Raw genomic sequence first — 6,355 nt, 5'->3', positions numbered from 1 at the left:
TCATTTATTTTCAAAACTTTAATTTTCGTGTCTAAGTTCTTGTTTACAAAATATTTTTCTTCTCAATAAAATCTTACCACCTCCACTTTCTCAATTTATTAAGCTTGAACTCTTTCCTCCTCTCTGACTTCCATCACTTTACTTTCTTCGCTGCCTCCTTCCTCTAAATTTCTTTCGAACTACTATCTTGACATCTTCTCTACCGCTTCTCTTTTTATTAAGCTTGAATTCTTTCATTTTCTTAAAGCTTGAATTGATTCTTCTTTTTTTACTTAGAACTTCCATTTTCATTTTTCTCTTTTGCTACCTTGTTTATAGTTGTTAAATCTTTCTATAATCACTTATATCCATCAAATATTCTCTGTTATCTCTAGTACGCTCCGCAGTCAGTGAACTAAGTGGACTCTTTCAAACTAATAAGAACAATAATTTGAAATGTTTCTACGCCTTAGCCAGACTAATTTCAAGTTAGTAGTTACAACTATGCTAGTTTTAGAAGTGTATTTCTTTACGGTTCTACTGATAGACTTGCATTATGACCAGTGATAAACACTCTTGAGAACCAATTTAATCATATCCTTGGCCTTAGAAAGTAGCCGTGTTAAGCAAGCAAAAAGCTTCGGAATACAGGTTGAGGTATAAAGTGCTGTTCACACGAAGCAATGTTTCCGGTTGTCCCTTCGTCTCTTGTTCCCGTGACTCCCCAACACAGTGCAGCCTCTCAGCCTCTCAGTTCGACGCTCCATTAGTCAAGGTGTCGGCGGGTCAGTCTGTCAATCGGGAGAGCAATCAGAGTCAAGTGAAGGGTTCAGCGAAGCGAGCTGCCCAGACAAGGCCACCGTGACCCCCTTGATGAGATGACTGGAACACTGATGCTACTATGTTCTTATATCCCGTCTCGTCCTATCCTGTCCTGTCCTGTCTTGTCCCGTCCCGTCCTGTCCTGTCCTGTCCAGTCCTGTCCTCTTCTAACTTGTTATGTTTTCCTGTTCTGTTCTGGCTTGGTGATTTTACTTATATATCTCATATTTTTTCTTCTTCTTTTCCTTCTCTATTTTGTTTTGTTGTTTCTCTTCTCTGTGTCTGCTTTGTACCTATGTTTGAAGAGAGAGAGAGAGAGAGAGAGAGAGAGAGAGAGAGAGAGAGAGAGAGAGAGAGAGAGAGAGAGAGAGAGAGAGAGAGAGAGGTAACCAGCAAACTAACCGAGGCTTTCATAATGTACCAAAAAAGGCAGGGGAGGAACACACTAGTGGCTGCTTTTTAAGGCGTAATATCTCACCAACAAATTCTCTCTCTCTCTCTCTCTCTCTCTCTCTCTCACACACACACACACACACACACACACACACTAGCATAAAAAAAAGGAATATAAAGAAAAGAACAAGAAGAAAATAAAAAAAGTTAAGAGAACCATCTTTCTATCCATCTAAGAGAGAGAAAAAAATAAAGAAAACATGAAAAAAAACGAGCATAATAAAAGCAACAAAGAGAGAGAGAGAGAGAGAGAGAGAGAGAGAGAGAGAGAGAGAGAGAGAGAGAGAGCTTGGATGTGTCTCGCAGGGCCATTACTACATTACCAAGGTATACTCACTGACTGGATGTACGTAGCACCATTTGACTCCCACAGCAGCGACACTTTAGGCAGCCCTCAGGAGACTCGTGGGTTCGCAGTCTGCAATGCTTCCCTCTCTCACCGCGACTATTTTCTAAGGCCACAGAAGCGATTAGCCCGTTCTCAATGATGTTCCTCGTGTAAATAAAGTAAAGATGTTGCAAATCTATCACTAATACCGTTCAAACATCCTTGGAAATGCAGTGAATCCGAGGCATAAGTGTTTCAAAATATCATAGTCCCTGGGTTTGCTAGTAGACCACAAGTGCTTACCGTGTGATGCCTTTGGGACAAGTAACGTATTGTACCATTTAAGGGATAAGTTTTCAAGTACTCCCATAGACTACTACTACTGCTGCTGCTGTTTGGGTACGCATTGTTTGTTTGTTTATTTGTTTTTCTTATGGTAAAAGAAAAAAAAATAGGTTTCATTTGAATGAATAGATAAATTATTGATAGAAAGAATATATCTATAGTAGAGAAAGGAATGTACAGTCGACTTCCTACTTTACATGAAAACAAAAGAAAAGATGGAAGCTGCAAGAGGTCACCAGGCCTACACGTGGCAGTCCCTGTATGTATGACTAAAGTTACCTAATTCCATCTATGATCCCCATCCATAAATCTATCTAATCTTCTTTTTAAAGCTCCCTATTGACTCAGCCCTGACTACACGACCACTGAGTCCGTGCCACTCATCAACCACTCTGTTTGAAAACCAGTTTCTTCCCATTTATCTCCTAAACCTGAATTTTTCAAGCTTAAACCCATTATTTCTGGTTCGGTCTCCGCTACTGATCCTAAGGACTTCATTCATGTCCCCTTTGTTAAAACCCTTACACCACTTAAAGACTTCTATCAGGTCTTCTTTTGATTTACGTCTCTCTAAGGAATGCAAATTGAGCTTCTTCAGTCTCGCTTCATAGAGAATGTCCCTCATCCCCTGTATCTTTTTAGACATCCTCCTTTGCATTGACTCCTATAGTGTGGGGACCAAAATTTTACCACATATAGTCAAAATGTGGTCTGACCAGCGCCAAGTATAATTTTAGTATTACTTCGGAACCTCTGCTTTTAACACATATGAAGCAGTTATCCTACTTATAATTCTAAAAAAGTGGCATCAGTTATCTTTTTCATGGCGCTGTCTCTGGCTAAAGCTAAGGTTTGTCATAGGCGTGCCTTCTTCCTCTTCCCATCCAGACACCCCTCCCTGCCCCTCTTCTCCTTCACCATTCTTCTCATATTTTCTTCACTCTCTCTCTCTCTCTCTCACACACACACACACACACACACACACACACACGGCCCGGTAGCTCAGTGGTTAGAGCGCTGGCTTCACAAGCCATAGGACCGGGGTTCCATTCCCCGGCCGGATGAAGATATTTGGGTGTCTCCTTTCACGTGTAGCCCCTGTTCACCTAGCAGTGAGTACGTACGGGATGTAAATCGAGAAGTTGTGACCTTGTTGTCCCGGTGTGTGGTGTGTGCCTGGTCTCAGGCCTATCCGAAGATCGAAAATAATGAGCTCTGAGCTCGTTCCGTAGGGTAACGTCTGGCTGTCTCGTCAGAGACTGCAGCAGATCAAACAAACAGTGAATCACACACACACACACACACACACACACACACGCGTAGTGTAGTGGTTAGCCCGCTCGACTCACAATCGAGAGGGCCGGGTTCGAGTCCCGGCGCGGCGAGGCAAATGGGCAAGCCTCTTAATGTGTAGCCCCTGTTCACCTAGCAGTAAATAGGTACGGATGTAACTCGAGAGGTTTTGGCCTCACTTTCCCGGTGTGTGGAGTGTGTTGTGGTCTCAGTCCAACCCGAAGATCGGTCTATGAGCTCTGAGCTCGCTCCGTAATGGGGAAGACTGGCTGGGTGACCAGCAGACGACCGTGGTGAATTACACACACACCGCGTAGTGTAGTGGTTAACACGCTCGATTCACAATCAAGAGGGTCCGGGTTCGAGTCCCGGGAAGCGGCGAAGCAAATGGGCAAGCCTCCTAATGTGTAGCCCCTGTTCACCTATCAGTAAATAGGTACGGGATGTAACTGGAGGGGTTGTGGCCTCGCTTTCCCGGTGTGTGGAGTGTGTGTGTTGTGGTCTCAGTCCTACCGGTCTATGAGTACTGAGCTCGCTCCGTAATGCACACACACACACACACACACCATTCTGCCGTGGTGACGAGCAGACGTGCTTAACCTGTGCTCCTGACTTGGAACGAACATCAAACCTACGAGACCGAAGTCGTACCACCATGGACTTAGAAGCAGTCAAGGTGCTTCATGAAGCCCAAGACAAAACTTTCAAAACTGCAATAGATGTTCTGGTGGAACAGCTAAAGTCGCGAATTCAACTATAGATGAACATCAAATTGAAGTACTTGGAAAACAATGTACTTATTTAGATGATTATAACCGAAGGAAAAACATCAGAATCACCGGTATTCAAGAACAGCCCGGTGGTGAAACATGGGAAGAAACAGCCAAAATCGTTTTGAAATTGCTTCAAGACAAACTACAGCTACCATCAATTATGCTGGAACGAGCTCACCGTACTGGCCCCCCGAATCCATCTCGATCCCGAACAATTGTGGTGAGGTTCGAGAAGTTTTCGGATCGTGAAGCAGCTATCAGGAATGCCAGAAAGCTGAAAGGGACGGGCATCTACATTAACGAAGACCTCTGTCAGGCCTCGCAAGAAGTGAAGAAGAGTCAACTTCCTCTGTTAAATCAAGCAAGGGCGGAGGGTAAAGTTGCATTCTTTCGGTATACCAAGCTCATTATTAAGGAAAGAATGGGATATGCTGTTGGTACTACTGGAACAAGTGGTGCTGTTGGTGACGTCACTGCTACGTCACCTGTTAGTGGTGGTGATGGTGGTGGCGGTGGAGAGTCGTCAACGAGTTCGACTACTGGTAGTGGGACGGCGGCTGGTGTTGGCGATGGTGTGGGAACGGCTGGCACTCCTCCTGTACCTGCCAGAGCTGACACGTCTTCTGCTCCTGTTCCTGCTAGGACTGACTTTGCGGCTGAGTCTCTTGGTGCAACTGCATTGTCTCCCCATGTGCTAATACGGGTGCTACGTCTTCTCCCGTTTCTGGTTCGGGTAATTATACATAAAAACTACGTCTCCCCGATTCCCCCCCAACCCCCCTATCCCTTCCAACAAGCTTGGGGGACCGTGGGGAATCGGGGGTTTTGGGGGGGGAGCAAAATGAGCGAAATATGGGCATCCCGAAAATCTACGGACATTTCTCAGAATATTTCGAATTTTGGTAACCTAATCTACCTTAACCTAACCGGAAACCTAACCTAGCATAGCCTAACCTAACCGGGGGCTGCCCCTAACCTCGACCCCCCTAGGACATTAATGTAACCTAACCTAACCGGGGGCCCAGCCTCCCCCTGAACACCCCCTAGGACATTAATGTAACCTAACCTAACCTAATCTAGCTTAACCCAACCTAATGCCTAGGGGGTTGCACAGCCCCCCCCCTAGGCATTAATGTAACCTTACCTAACAAAAACGAACCAGGAACCTAACCTAGCATACCATAACCTAAGGTAACCAGTTATAGCATTATGCCTTACCGGTGTGTTGCTGGTAGTCCTAAGGCGATGGTGGTGGGTAAAGTGTAGCAGCTTGTTTGAGGAAGACATGAAACCTTTTAGTGGCGTCTTCATACGCCATTTTGAACATGGCTGTTGCTAGGTATCCAATAAAGTGTTTTTTTCTTCTCCCGAAGAGTGGTACTTTTCGTTTTAACTCCCTCCACTGGCGTTCTATACTGTTTGTGTGTGCTCCTGTGTCGGGATCAACGAAATGATAAGAATGATTGACAGTGAGGTGTTCGAAGCCTTCACTGTTCAAAGCACTGTACGCTTTCCAACAATCACTTATTATAATTGATCCCGGTAATATACGGTCTTTTATTATGTTGAGAAGAGTGTCTGCGCTTCTATTCTCAACAGGCACCACAAAACATGAACGAGTGTTCCTGCATATGGCACCAAACACCCACTGTCCTTCTACTACTCTTCCAACATTATATTTCCGTTTCCCAAATTTGGATTCGTCAATTTCAACTATTTGGCCAGGACCACCAATTTGTTCGTTTTGTCGAATTGACCAAGCAACAATCACTTCACGTGCAAAACTTGCCCAGTCACAAATAGTTGTGTTATGTAGTCGGAGTTCTTCTTTTGCGACTTTATAAGAAAAATAGTCCTGCAGAAACAAATTCACAAAGCGCATGTTTGTTTCAAAGTCAACATGGCTCTTGTCTAACCATGTGCCCTTATATATTGACTGGTAAAAATTGCACTTTTTCTTTCCTTTTTTAGGCACTGTATACGTCTTATCACACCGAAATGCCTTCCTCTTGATATCTATGCGACACTCTTTCTTGCACTTTTCGCAAAGTTTCTTTTCAGGCAGTAACCCGTGTCTCATTAACAGTTTGAGTAATTTTTCCGGGTCATTAAAATATGTGCCGCAAAAATCACCATAGCACAAATAGCAGCCCTCACAACACACAGGAAGTGATTCGCATGTACCTCCGTCGGTGGCCATCGGTAAACTGCCACATGAGACTGTATCGAAACATCTGACATGTCCGTAAAACAAATGAAAGCGCAGCTGTGGCTTGCCCTGATTGGTGCAGAGATGACTGTCAGTCACGCATTGAGCTGCGATTGGTTGGATGAGTTGTATAGATGTAATGAATTTATTCTC

This window comes from Portunus trituberculatus, chromosome 47 (assembly GCF_017591435.1).
Source record: "Portunus trituberculatus isolate SZX2019 chromosome 47, ASM1759143v1, whole genome shotgun sequence".
NCBI lineage: Eukaryota > Metazoa > Arthropoda > Malacostraca > Decapoda > Portunidae > Portunus > Portunus trituberculatus.
The sequence above is the reverse complement of the archived record's forward strand: the minus strand, read 5'-3'. Positions refer to the sequence as shown.